The sequence below is a fragment of the Phalacrocorax carbo genome, chromosome 3, assembly GCF_963921805.1.
Source record: "Phalacrocorax carbo chromosome 3, bPhaCar2.1, whole genome shotgun sequence".
NCBI classification, from domain to species: domain Eukaryota; kingdom Metazoa; phylum Chordata; class Aves; order Suliformes; family Phalacrocoracidae; genus Phalacrocorax; species Phalacrocorax carbo.
In genome coordinates this window covers 97,492,319-97,507,512 of record NC_087515.1, presented here as the reverse complement: position 1 = coordinate 97,507,512, position 15,194 = coordinate 97,492,319, and the positions used below count along the sequence as shown (strand labels likewise).

Here is a 15,194-nt window from a genome sequence, read left to right as displayed (position 1 = left end):
AAAGGATTTGTGTGTGATTTGTGAAAACTTATTTCCAAGGGCCTGAGACCACAATCGAAGTTCACAATCTGAACTGCCTTCTGATAAGCAATAACTTTTGATTATTACTCATGAAACTACCAAGAAAAAAAAAAAACCAACATAATGTAATACATCATCAATCCAGTCAAAACTGAGTGAAGCATTAACTTTTTAAAATTCCTTTTTTCAGACACAAAATTAGACAAACAAGTATCATTTAAGTAAAAAAATGTGCATGATTCAGAAAAGAATATATCAAGAATGAAATAAAAGTCTAATTAGGGAGTTCTGATCTAAGCAAAGCCAGGGCGAGGAGAGAGCAAGTTTCAATTCTTCCTTTCAGCTCTGCCAGAGTAACAAAGACCACTTTATCTGTGATGGTAGGGCAGGGGCTGGAGCTTTAGTTGCTGATTTAAAAGATAGCCGGCTAAGTCTGATATTTGTGCCAGCAAACACTTCTTTTTTACAAGAAAAGTGGTTCCCTGTATTATATATGCATGTTTGGAAGACTGCCAAAGCATTAGATGTCTATGAACAGATAATAAAGAGAGTGCCTGTCTACTCTACCAACTGTAGACCTCTGTCTTTTCTGTAACTTTTGCATTGTTCTTAGGGAAGAGTAGAAAAGTAAGCTGAATTGTTCCCACTGCCAGTTATCCACTTTCTCAGCAAGTGCTTTTATTGTTAAGAAATACTTGTGCCCTCTTGTTTGTGACCAGATAAACAATAAGCCTCAGACATGTAGGATGCTGCAAAAATGGAGAGATGGAGTGAGATGGAGAAGGGGAGGGATGCAGGATTTGGGTCACCATCCAAATGGTGACTGTTGCATACATGGAAGGACCGAAAGGAAGCCGAAAAATGTAGTTTCAGTTTTATCAGTTTGTCCTAAACACGGGAGAGAGCTTCAGACTTTTTCTTCTCCGTTCTCAGATATTTTTGTGCACATATAAACAGTTCTTGTGCAAATGCCTACGTGCTTGAGTAGGTGCACAGCCTATATTCCCACAGGGGTGTTGATCACTGATTCTGTTGCATCTTCTGATTTGCAAGTAAAGTGATTAATAAATCACTACACAAAGATAAGGCGGTTTCTTTTTAGCAACACAAAAATATTAAACTGAAAAGTAAATTAGGAATAGCAACATATGATATAGAGAATACTGATATGTTCAAATTTCGGTTTATTATTTTTCTTGCTTCTTCTCTCTTTTTTAATTACCATTGTGATTCTAAGAATGAGCTGCTACATTTATTTACCTACCTATAGATTTTTCTTATCTTAAAAATTAGTATACCATACTACAGTGTAATTCTACAAGTTGCTTGAGGGAGTACTCAGGTTTAAAATAAAATATATTTTTGAAAACTATATGGATTATGTACAACATAGCAAAACCAAAGCAAAATAAAGATGCTCCCTCTATCTTTGTTGTGTAATGCTAGAAAATAGAATTGTTGAGCACACCACTTGCCTGTCTCTCTCACCAGCCATCTGCCAGAGCTGAGATAACAAGCTGTAAATTCTGATTAAGTGGAGTATGGAAAGTGACCACCTCTAGGTAGAATACTTGATTTTAAAATTATTTTTAATCTACTTTTTCATATATTGCACAAAACAAACAAAAAAATAGAGCTCAAGCCTTGTGGTAAGGCACATATCTATGTGAGTGATAAGTGAGGCAGCTCACCAAAATAAAACTGAAAATAAAAAATTTAATTAAAATGACACCCACCGTTATTAAATGTCCATTTTATAATGAAGAAGGTCAGTTCAAGAAGAGAGAGATTTTTTTCCTGATCCTCAGTTATGTATTACAACTGGGAAGAAACCAGTGGTAGAACAGTAAAACACATCCCTATCAAAAAAGGAAAGTTAAAACATCAGCATAGCACCAGGAGGAGAACAACAGCTGCTACCTAAAAGTGTTTTGGCTGCCTATCTGTTGCCTGGGAATTTCTCCATTTCTTCTTCCTTTCTCCACCATATGTAAGATATCACTGAAGGAAAACCAAGAGAGGCTGTAGATTCATTCAAAGTCATAGCAGACAAAGATAATGTTTTTCTTTTGATGAGCTAAAGCAAATGCAGAGGAGACAGGTGGACATGCAGAAAAAATTACTTCCTTTTAGCATGAAAATGTTGTAGGTAGGGCATCTGTCCAATGCAGGAAACATCCACATGGCACGTTTTAAGTGCTTTTACAAGCAGCTTCAGAGTCCTCTAAAATGCTTGATTATTTCTGTTTGAAGACAGCATCCTTGGATGCTTTCTTCCCCTTTATTCATCATGCCATAAATCCTTGATTTCTATCCAGTTTTCCTTTTAAAATATGACAAAATATAAGTATATAAACGTATGAAATATGACAATATGATATGCAGCTTGTTCTGATCACAAAAGAACTTTGCAATACAAAAGCAAAAAAAGGAGCATTGTTTCAAAGCCGAGGATTCTAGTGCACATACAAGTGTTTTCTATATTTGAATAGCATATTAATGACTTATCCTGAATATTCATTCTCTAGAAGTCAAAAATCCCTGAGATCCAGACCAAAAGGCCTCCAGCTGAAAAACTTCAAAGGTGCAAACTGCTAACTAACTAAGATTTGGGGAACATGAATTTCTGAACTGTTTGGTTCTTGTCAAATGCATGGGGAATCAGTGATTTTATTGCTTTCATTAAGTCCTTTTTTCCCTCCCTGAAATGCAGGTGATTTCTACCACTAAAACTTACACATGTGGTCAATTTTTAGGAGCAGAAAATGAAAATCCTTTAAAATTCTTTCCAAGAGTACCAGCATACAAGAAATGAATAGCATTTTCTTCTTCAGGCACAAGACAACTATAAATACAAGATTTTTAAAATGTGGAATGTTAACACAAATTGTCAAATTAAGAGAGAAGGTTGGAAACCATGCTCTTAGCTTCCTGTAAACTTGGAAGATTTTACTCCTTAGATTCTTGAATCTTGAACTGATTGAACTAGTTAATGGTATGAGAAACAATTTGGTTTCTGATTATAGAAATTCTGTCTACAACTGGAGGAAATCCTAAATTAGAGACACTTACTACATCCATGGAATTGCACCTACATCAAGCTTCCATTATGCAACCTAAATGGCTTCTTGCAGGACTTCTAAAAGCATTTATTTTGCAATAGTTTCTTGGACACATCGATTGAAATCAAGAGTACGTCTGTAAACAGCCAATTTATAACATAATTTTAGGAGTGTCACCAAAACTAAAGAAAGTGTAACATTTCTGTAACTGAGAGATGAGGAATTCTATCCACAATGACTGAATCTTTCAATCAGTCAGTGGACCTTCATATTTTTGCTGAATTTGGATCTTCTGGATATATTCTTCAGTACAAACCATGAAAGATATCTAAATTTCGTCTGACAAATTCCATCCCAAGAGAATTAGTGCTATTACATAACCCCCCAGGTTTGTTATGGAGTAAATAGAGGAGGTGGGAACCCTAGGCTTTCAGGCAGAAATTTTGTCTAAATTTGGTATAAATTTACTTTTGCTGACTGTTTGATGCTAGAGATTTCAGCACTGATTTATGATATTTTTAATGCAAGCCCTTCACACCCACTTGTGCCTATATGCCATTTAATGCCAGTTCCCTATTGAAGCATAGTGAGAAAGGGATAAAAGCTAACATGTATGAATTTCTTAAAGATGTAGCTGACACCTTTAGGTTTACATGCTATCATTTAGTTCCTGAAGGGTCAAAGAAGACAGAACTTGAATTTAATGTTCTGCCTGAAGTGTATTCCTACCATGTCATGTATTTGGACATTTTGTTCAATACTTCACAACTGAACCCCAGTATCAGGTTTTGAAGGCTGAATAGAGGTTATCACAAGGGCTTAGCTTGCTTTATTGGTTGCTCCTGCAATTTGAAAAATATCCATGCACAAAGTGAAATTGTTACCGTTGTGTAGTAATATAGCTCTTGAAGTGATCATCTCTAATGTATTTCATTGTGTCACTATCACCTTCATTGGACACTGTATCTTTCTCTTATTCATCTTTCCTTTTTCTCCTAAGCACAAACAATAAACATTGCTGCGCAAAAGATCTTATGCTTTTCATCTTTCTCTCCCTCTGCTAATCCTCTAGTTTTGAATGGGTTTTTTAAAGTCAATATAGTAGAGTAAATATAGTAGAACTATTTGAATTCTGCAGCTTTACATTGCTTTGTCTTTATCACTAGTTCTTGTGTGGTCTATAGTCTTGTCTTTGTTGTTTATCGGTACAGTTGTGGAACAAATCAGTATGTACTAACAGCTTTAAGCAGTGACATTTTACTGGTAGAACGTTGGTGTAAGAGACGACACATTATTTAGTAAACAGGTGTTGCTAATACTTTAAAAAAATACATTTTCTGTTATTTCTGTTCTTAAAAATATGGTTGAAAACACAAAGGTTTCCTTTTTTCTTAATATACTATTTCTCAGCACTAGTTTAAAGAAATGTTCAGATCCATGGACATATATACTCTCCGATAATACAGTAGCTTAATTTTAGCCCCACTCTTCTCTTTTCCTCATGCAGAATTACTGTTTAATTCAGTATATAGCTGAGTCTGCTAGCTTTCTGTTGCTGTCTTATTCTTCAAACACAAAAATCCATGTGTGCATATTGCCTAGGATTAGAAAATGTCCTCTCAATGCTAATCTAAGCAAGTGCTGTATGCTTTCAGGTACCTTACAGTTTCAGGAGGAATTTGGTCTGTTCTTACAGTAGTGATGTCTCACTTAATTTTTCATGTATATGCACAAAAATAATTTTATACCACAGTTTTTTAGGTAGGGTAATTGCTGCGGTTTTAATTATGTGTATGCCAGTGTACTTTATCTTTAATCCAGAAATTCTTTAGTGTCATTTAAAACTAACGTCCTTTGGGTTAAGATGTTACTTCCTCTGACAAGAATTGCACTCTTCATGCAGACTCCTGTTCCTGTCTTCGAGCGTGACAGCATTTGTTGGTAACATCACCAATCGGGAGATGATAGGAATATATCCTGCTTTTATACCTTTGTACACTGTGGAGGAAAGAAAAAGTTAAATTGTCCCTGGCAGCTGTAGTTCCAGGAAACAGAGGTCTTTGTGAAGTTACATATTTATAACGGTGTGTCAGCTGGCCAGAGGGCTGGTTAGTCATGTTCATTCCTGTGGTCTGATCCCGCTTTCATGAAAATATACAGAAAGGCTCATATTGATTTGAGAAGGAGTTAGCTTGCTGCTGTAATGACACTGCTAACTAAATGGTTGCGGTTAAATTATCAGGAGTAATTGTAAAGAATGAAGGAGGAAAAAAAAACCTGGAAAAATGTGATCCACTGTGGCAATGAAAGCTCTCCTACAAAGCACATACCCCATTTGTAAAAGTTATGCTCAGTGCCAGAGCTCTCAGAGGTACATTGATTTCCCCGTGAATTCCAATAGCTTCTAATCACAAAGAAATTATTCAGCTTTCCTCTGCAACTAACATAAATATGTGGGAATAATATTAAAGACCTCTATACACAGATAAAATTCAGTCAAATTTTTCAATTGCCCTTGGGCCACTAAACTAATAAGATATAGTGACCCACTTAACCAGCTTGTATGAGAAAAAATCCTGCATAAAGTCAGCAAAACCCCCTTTCTTTGCTGAGATGGTAGTTGTTGTATGCTAAGCCTGCTTTTTTTTAAGCAGCACTGACTTCTTTAAATGCATGGTTTGGCAGTCTATTGCACAGAAGCTATGGTGTAAGGCCACCTAATTTACCAGCTATGAAAATGTTTCATTGAAAGATATGACTAAATCCAGACAGTTTATATTCAAGTGCTGAATAAATAATATATTTTTTAAAAAGTGTGATTGCACATGTATTTCTGAATGTGCTTCAAAATACAAGTAAAATAGATTATAATATTTCTGTATTTAGGATGAGTGAGATCTATGGTTACTGTAAATCACAAAGACAAATACATTTTCATATAAAATTCAATGTTTCCCAGTACTTACTACCTTGTGGCAACAGAGAAATTACAGCCATGGAACTGTTATATCTGTCATTAACATATACTGCAAGAATCACTGACGATCTGGACTTATGGCCAGACTCTGATTATAGCTGGGGAGAAACTGAAAAAAAAAAAAATGTTGCATGGGTAAAAAATCAAAACATCATTCTCAGATGAAATAAACACTACTTCTCCCCTCCTATAACCAAAGCTTAAGGTTGATTGGGATTAATTGTCCAGGTAACTTTCTCTGAATATCGGTGCAGCTAAATGTTGTAGTATAGGACTACATACAGATAGATGTTAACACTGTTTAACATTTGGGCCCCCCAGTTTAAGAAGGACACAGAACTGCCTGAGCAAGTCCAGCAGAGAGCTGACAAGATGATCAGGCGTCAGGAGCATCTCCGTTATGAGGAAAGGCTGAGAGACTTGGATTTGTTCAACCTGGAGAAGAGAAGACTGAGGGGGGATTTCATAAATACCTATAAACATCTAAAGGGTGGGTGCAGGACTATGGGACTAAGCTCTTTTCAATAGTGCCCGACAATATTGCCCAACTAGGGGCAATGGGCACAAGTTGGAAAACATGAAGTTCCACCTCAATATGAGAAAAAACTTCTTTCCTGTGAGGGTGACAGAGCAGTGGCACAGGCTGCCCAGGGAGGGTGTGGAGTCTCCTTCCCTGGAGACATTCGAAACCCGCCTGGATGCGTTCCTGTGCCCCCTGATCTAGGTGTGCCTGCTCAATAAGGGGGGTTGGACAAGATGATCTCCAGAGGTCCCTTCCAATCCCTGCCATTCTGTGATTCTGTGAGTCTGTGAACAGTAGGCATCTGACGCGATTGCTAGAGGGCCTGAACTTTACATAGGTTTAATGGAGAGGTAGAAACCTCGAGAGCACATGCCAAGTACTCAGGAGTTGCAGTGCAATATTAGCAGTACCTTAATCTTTGCAGTGGACAGACAAGTGATGAGAAGCACACTACGGGTTATATCTGTAGATCAGATTAGATGCTACCTCAGTGAATTTAAGAGGGCAACTATTATCTAGCATCCTGTCTTTTGAGGAGCATTTGTACAAGGAGGAGGGGAGGTCTCCATGAGTTCAGGTGCCTAAAGCAAGCACTGTGGTATCTCAGCTTGCCAGTGACAAAGAATCTCTCCTTTGTATTCGTACAGTAAAAGCAATCTGGAAAAAATGCCCACAAAGACCTTTTAAATGCACCAGTGCTTTCCAGGTGGTAAATTACAAGATGTGATGACCTGAGAACTACACAAGGACTTTAAAGAGTGAAATGCACACAACTTCATTAAAGTTCATTCAAGTAATAATACATGAGATAAGCTGCTGGTATTTCCAGAATACAAATATCCTCTCAAAAATTATATCTTGTTCTGCAGTTTGTGATTTGGCAGCACCTTCTTTAAACAATGTCTTGAGGGTTATATCTTTTACTTGGCGCATAGAGAATGGAACATGAAAATTCCATTAACAATAATAGGAGCTGTATACCTAATTCCTCATTAACAGTTCTGGGCAGTGTACGCTCTTTAATGCTAAGGTATGGGTTAGTGTAACCTCCCTTCTGCTTTAATTACAAAATGCTCTCCAAACCCATAAAACCTTTACAACCATTAAGTCCTGTGCTTTTAGAAACAATTCACCTGTAGGTAATATAATTTATAAACTTTTTCTTGACTGGCATTAACATAGCTTTAGATACTGCAAATAGGTAATGTAAGGACTGATTTAGAAGGTGGCCATGTTGAAAAGCTTTGATTATCTTTCTTGCATCTTAAGCACAAATTAGCTTGTTGCAATCTGTTTTCATTTAAGAATTTCCTAATCTTGATTTTTTCATTTAAAATTCTGTGTTTCATATGACACCAACACTAAAATCTGAAGTACAGTTGTAAACCTCTGTGCATACCTAAAGGTATACATGTATTATATCTATATCCCCTTGCCTTCAGCTATGTGCTTGAAAAACACTCATCCCTTCTGGAAGAGGAAGGAGTACTTACAGATCTAATACAGTCTTTCTTAGTTGCCTATTATTTATGAGACCGCTTTAGGCAAGTGTTTTCAGACATAGCTACCTAGAGCTAGTCATATTTTCTGTATGTAGGCAACTTGACAGCAACCTCGCTTAGAAAACTGACTGCAGTCTCCATTGCATGTATTGCTTTTGATGCAGGGGATAATAATTGTTTCATCAGAGAACTTCATGCATGGACCTTGGACTTCCAGGACCCAAAGGACAATTTATATGTTTAAATATGCCTGAAAGCTTTACTTTGCTTGTTAAATTCATTCCACAGATTGATAGAAGCATTTGAAATGGGAACTCCTGTTTCAAAATACTGCCCTATCTTTTTATGGCTGACAATTTTATTTTAATATGGATGCCTGAAATAGTGATTATGAAAGGGAGAGCACCCAACTGAAAGTTAACCAGTCAATAAAAAGTGATGGTACTGAACTTTCCTAAGAGAAGGGGTACATAACACTGCATCATAATAATGCCTTATTTTTATAACATCCACAAATATCTTTTCAGATAAAAGGCTGAGAAAAGAATTAATGTGTCAAAAGACTATCTTTTGCAGCCCATAAAGCAACAAAGCATCTTTTCCAAGGGTCAATCTTATCCTATATTGTAGATAAAATTGCACTGACCTTTTATCTATATTGACAAAAATTTCATTCAACAGAACTGATTTCTGACTTTTATACTTGAAAAAGTTGTATGCTTTGACACCATGGCAATCAGACCTTTTCAGTCCAGACAAAATACACAGGCAACTGGGGGAAGATGTTAGATGCTTTCTTTGAACATCAACAGAGAAAGGCACTTTAGAATATCGACAGACTTCTAAGCTTCTCATACCACTGTGGTTTTATTCCAAATGTTCTTTTCAATACTTTTTTCTTCTTTTTTTTTTTTTTTTTTTTTTTGTCCAAATAGGGCATAAATATGCTAGGTTAATCAAGGTTTATATACAACTTTGAAAACTGATGTTGATCTGATTTTTTTTTTTTAAAGATTTGTGTGATAATGGCTAAGCATTAACGTTTCTTATTCCTTAGATTTCTTTCTCAGGTTTTCAGCTATTCTGACTGTATCAAAAGCCTAATTAAATTGTGAACCAGAGAACAGACAGATACTATCATCCATCAACTTGTCACTAGATACCAAGCAGGGTTGAAGTATAATCTGCTTTACGTGCTGCTAGCTTCTCTGTTGTCAATTCAGAGCCTACATAGCCTATATTAATAAGCCAGATGAAGCCCTTCCTTTTATGGTACCCAGTAACCTGTATTTTCACTTTCTATATACTTTTAAAATGTATTTTAATAATAAGTGGATTTATCAGTTTCCTGGAAAACTGTATTTAGTGCGTGTCTTCATATATACGGGATTAATAGCCAGGAAACTCTTTCCATTTCTGCCTTCATCACCAATTCACACTGTTACTTTAGATATAGAACTGAACTACTGTATGTTTCAGTTTCCCATCTTTAAAAAACAAGAATAATTCTGAAAAATGTTTCCTACAGTAATTTAATGTCTATAGATTGGATCTACCACAGAAGTGCTAGATATTAAGCATGGTTAGTTTCACTTCACAAAAACTAGACTGGGGCAAGTGCTGCTTATGAATATTGTTTTAAGTAAAGTGCTGCAATAACAGACTGCTGAATGGTGAAAGTGTTTTTGGTCACTTGGGTGGAGTATTTTTTCCCCACTCTCTCCTGCCTTATTTAGTCTAACAGTAATTGCTACTGAGTTTCTGAAAATCTTGGAGTAAAATCTAATCTGTTCTCCTGATTCCCTCATTTGAAATGTTGACAAATTCATTTGGAAAAAAGAATTTTGACTTATATAAATATTTATTATCTCAAATGACAATGATAATTCTGTAATTTGTCTGGGTTTACATCCTTTAATACTTATGTCTATAGTTACTGATTCATGAAGAATACTCTGGGATGCTACTTAACTTGACATATGCAATAGAAAGTTGTGTTAAAAACATATTATTAAGCTAGGTCTTTTTAGAGTCAGATCCTCAGCATAAGAATATTATGTAAATCAGGTCAATTCTTTCCACGCCGTGAAATCTAATGTCAGAAAATACATATTTTAGCATAAATTATTTAGTGAAAAGTTCAGTCCCTTTATAGTAGTGTGCCTGAAGCCTTCAAATATGAGCATTTTGTCTGGCCATCATTAACACATGTCATAGGAGATTTCACTTCCTTCCAGATATTAGTTTCAAGACTTGCCATTTGACATGGATTTTTTGGTAACATAACTTTTCTTCCATCATATTTTCCTCCTCTGTCAATAATGGTGTATTGTCATCTTGCAACATACATCACCAAGTGTATTCTCAATTGCATTTTAAATTGTTCAGACATTGAAGGTCTTTTGCAAAAGCACTGTAAGTCTTTCTGGGAGAAGAGGAGAGGAGAGGAGAAGAGAAGAGAAGAGAAGAGATCACTGACGGGTTGCAGGGATAAATTGTACCCTTTCTACTGTTTCCAACAGGAAACAGTGGTAGCTATATACCAAGTTCTTAGTTTCTAAAAAAATTGTTTAAAAATTTACATTTATTATTTCCTCTACATAAGTAACTTGAATTTCTAAAGTGCTCAGATACTTGTATCTGGGAAGTTATTTTTAGTAACAGCTGAAGAATTCAGTTGACAATTTCAGCCTATGAGCAAACTTTAAAAATAAAACTTTTGGGGAAAAAAAGCTCTTAATTCTTGGGTGTTTTGTCCCTGAGGAAATAAAAAAATCCCCCAAAACCAAAACAATAAACAATTCAATATCAATATGAGGGCTGGAAGAGACCCTGCAAAGTCATGTAGTCTTTTCTACTCCAGGCTAGACTCTTCTATGACTCTCATGCTTGACAGGTGTTTCCTGAACCTGTCCTTAATGACACCACCACCACAACCACATTTAAGCATCCATGGGCAATATATTCCAGTGCTACACTACCCTTATCTTAATCACGTTTTTGCTAGTTTATAGCTTAAATCCTTACTGTGTCTAAAACTGGACACAGTACTGCATTTGAGGTCTTATCCATCTTGAGACTATCAATAGGATGACTTCATATGCTATGCAAGATATAATCCAGACTGCAACCTAATATGGTGCCTGTATTCTTCACAACAGCGTAGTGTTTTTTATCCAGCAGAAGACCTATTTAGCCATTTTTCTGTGTCTTGTGGTGACACAATTGATTTCTTTTCTACATAGATCATCTTGCATTTCTCTCTTTTGAATGTTATTCTTTTTAAAAACTCCTCCAGTTTTTTCAATATGCTTTTCAATTCTAATCTTGTCTTCCAGTGTACCTGTGATCTCTGTGCACCTGGTGTCGTCTGCTGTCTTAATAAGCATCTTTACTTCTCCATCATCAATGCTGTTAATGAAAATATTTTTAAAAGCAGGCCTAAGACAGAGTGCTTCAGGACACCTTTGATATTTCCTTCCATGTTGACAATAGACCATTGATACCTAAGGGTTATGGTTATCTAATCAGTTTTATATCTACCCACACAGCTACCTTTTTTCCCTGTCTCTCTACCATTAATCTCTTGTTTATTTATATTCTAGACACACTTTTTTTTTTTCATGAGCATCTGTTCTTTCAGTTAAGTCACTATCTTCATCATTCTTATAATTTGTTAAGATTTCCCGGTCATGTTTTTTTTCTGCATTTGCATGCCAGCACCTAAGGCATTGGAAGAATCACTGCTGCTTTCTTGACAAAGTTTCTTATTCTGTTCTCCTCTTTCTCCTTTCTAGGTCCATTTCCAAGTTGACATATCTTATACTTAGGAGAGGGAGGGGAGAATATAGGATATAGTTATGCCTGGTGAGTTGTAGGTATGTACTCAGTATACTTGGTAAATTTGGAACTGCAGAGTCATTGTGTCATAGTAAAACTGGTTGGAAGGGACCTCTAAATATCATGTAAAATACCCACCTGCTCAGAGCAGGAGCATCTCTGCACTAGCTCAGATCAGTTATGGCTTTGTCAACCTGAGTCTTGGAATTCACCAAAGGTGGAGGGTCTGAGGGTCCACAGTCTTTCTGGGCTACCTCTTCCACAGATTTTAATGTGGGTTGGGTTTTTTTCCTCCCAATGTCCAACCTGAGACTCTCAGGTTCCAATTTTTGGGCATTGTCCCTGGCATCAAAATAAGTTTGGCTCCAGCATCCTCTTTACTAGTTTTTAATAATCATGGGCAACTATCTCTGAAAATACTGGCATTTCTGCTAGCAGGAAGAACACACTGAAATAAAAACAATCACTGTTCCATATGTTAAAATGGAATTGTGTTGTAAAATCCCCTAAATCCACAGTTTATAATTTAGATATCACTCCCATTGTATAAACTCAAACCATTTAACTATCTGGACAATGTTTCTGTTCCTTACATGAAAAAGAGACAATTAAAAGCTTGTCTGAAAAATAGTAATGTAAAAATAATTGAGTGTGAAGAAGCTCCACCCTTCACTGAAAAATTATGCCTAACTTTGTGACCTTTTATTTAAAAGCTACAAAAGTTAAAAGTCTTTAAATTGATACGTACCTTTATGGTGATCAGGGTATCTTTTTTAAAGTAGGAACAGGTTAAATGTAATTTTATAAACATAAGTGAGAATCTGTCAATATAGATGTAGCTAAGCCATAAAAGGACTGAAGTAAAAGTAATGCAGTATTTAGACCTCTGGAAAACTTTCTGAAATTGTGACAAAAACATCATCAAATACATTATGATAAAAAGCACAGGGGATTTACTAGGCTAAAATAGTACATTTTAATACTGCCTATCTGCAAGGTAGTGATAAAACTGAGCTAAAAATTAAATTCTAAAAATACAGCTAGTATGATATTAATATTTATATTGAACTTAGTGGCAGAAAAAATGCCCTGAGCAAATTTCTTGCTTAAACTTTTATGTCATAATATACCTTCAAGGTAGGGTCTCAGACAGTACTTTGGGTCCACACTTAATGATATTAAACGTAACAGAATAAATTATGTACAAATCTGTAAAAATATAGAAATACTGAATGTATTGTAGTTCTGTCTGATGTAAATCAGAGAGATCCCACAGACAGTAGCAGACATACATCAGTGTAAAAAACATGAAGAAAAATCAGAACAATTTTTTGTATTTAGATGGTAAATAATTTTGCTAAACCTTGCAGAAATCTTGCTCTGACTTACTTCTTGAAATATACTATAGAAGGGAAAAGAAAATAATATTCTCAATTGCCACTTACTTTTCTGTTTCTCTGAACGTTTCATATACTGCCTGCATACAAAAGGACCACATCACTTAATTAAGAGATAAGCCAATGATGAAGCAAAAGATTTTCAGGAGTACACAGCAATGTGAAGGGTAAAATATTTAAATTGTATTGTAGAGAAGAAGATGATGGTGCCTATTTTAACTTCCAAAAGCTACTGCAAGATCTTTAACCATGGTAAAAAGGATGTATAGCAAATCAAAAAATATTGCGAAAAATTACACTGGATGAGCAGAAATTTCAGTCATGGTAGATGGAGCTGCATGAATGAAGCATGAGGTCTAATGTCTGATGGTAGAGGTTAGGTGAAGTGAAATTAGTAATAAATCACACCTTCTTAGCGTGAGAGTAATTAATCATTGTAATGGTTTATTGAACAAAGTAGTAAATTCATCACTTGGAGTCTTTACCTGTGATACTATTTATTTCTAAAACTGTGTCCCAAGATGTTGGGTTTGATAGTATTTACTTATGTAGAAAAGAAGAGTATTTCCCTCCTATGCAAAAATGATGAACTAAAAATGTGCTGTGTGAGAGGTAAGTCTAAATGACTCCAGGAGATTTCTTTTCCATTTAAATTCCTTATTCTGAGTGATTTTGTCTAAGGACATTAAGATAAAACTAACAATATGGGGATTTTTAATTGCTCATTTGAGTCTTTCCTTGGAGTTGTGCTTATGTATGAATATTTAAATATTTTATTGTCTTATATATCGTATGCCCTATGTACATATGTACAGTGTTTTTCCATTATGATACTATCAATCGCTTACATTCTTATGAATATTTCTCCAAACAGTGAGTCATCTAACTGCTGTCTTTACAGTTTCTGTGTTCATATACATTTGAGCATGTATACACACTCTCTATTATAATAGCTAAGGGAATAAAAATTATAAGGGCTTATGATTCTTTGCCCCTTTGTTGGGTTTCAGATCGATGATGTCTCTGTCTTCCTGAAATAATTAAAATTTGTGCTTGCCTTGGTGTATGACTCAGTTCTTTCATGCTTTGTAAATTAAAGGTGTTTATGATTGTATTGGATTATGGATAGTACTATTTACAGTCTGTGAAGGAATCTGACTACTTTCTTTATGATTTGGAATGAAAATTTAAGACATTGATATTTTACCATGTTTCATATCAGTTACATTTTTCAGTTATATTTTATATATGTGACAAATGCTGTTATTTTTCTGCAGTGGAAGTCCACATATACATTCTCAGAGAGGTTGCTTATTTACCTTGTCACTCAAATGCAAAATTTAACTTTTTAACTTTGTGATATGCGTTGGGGATCCCTCACTTCCTCAAGCTTGCAGCCTGAACTAGTTAAGCCAAGCGCACAAAGTGCCATGACAGATCCTATCAACCACTTAGTCAAAGCAGATTTCTGCATGAATGGTCCTTCTGGGGACTCAAAAATATTTCATGGTGTTTATCCGGCCAAAAAAATTATTGTTAGAAAGGTCCTTTGGTCTTCTTTCCTCCTTCTGTTTTTCTTTTGGTCCTCTATTCTTTTTCTTATCCATTACTACAGTCATTTTTGTCTGGGTTTCTCATCTGCATTGTACAGTGTACTCTGCCTTCAAACAACAGAATCATAAGAAAAAGCTGTAGAGCCCTAAAAAGTAGAACTACAAAAAAACTTCAGAGTTTCTCAGACCCCAGTGGTCATTCAAACCCAAACTAGTGCTGAGAGTCTGTTGGATAGGTTCCTGGCTTTGTGATGAAGCAGACAAGTCTAATTTTCCTTTGGCACCTTTGGGTCTAAAGGCCCTGGTTACAGTATGTCAG

At 35.6% G+C, this 15,194-nt stretch overlaps 1 protein-coding gene across 3 annotated transcripts in view; it reads left to right on the top strand.

The window, feature by feature from the left end:
• Positions 1 to 15,194, top strand: part of ADGRB3 (adhesion G protein-coupled receptor B3) — a 462,905-nt gene that overhangs the window by 100,913 nt on the left and 346,798 nt on the right. The gene's annotated exons all lie outside the window — the stretch shown is intronic.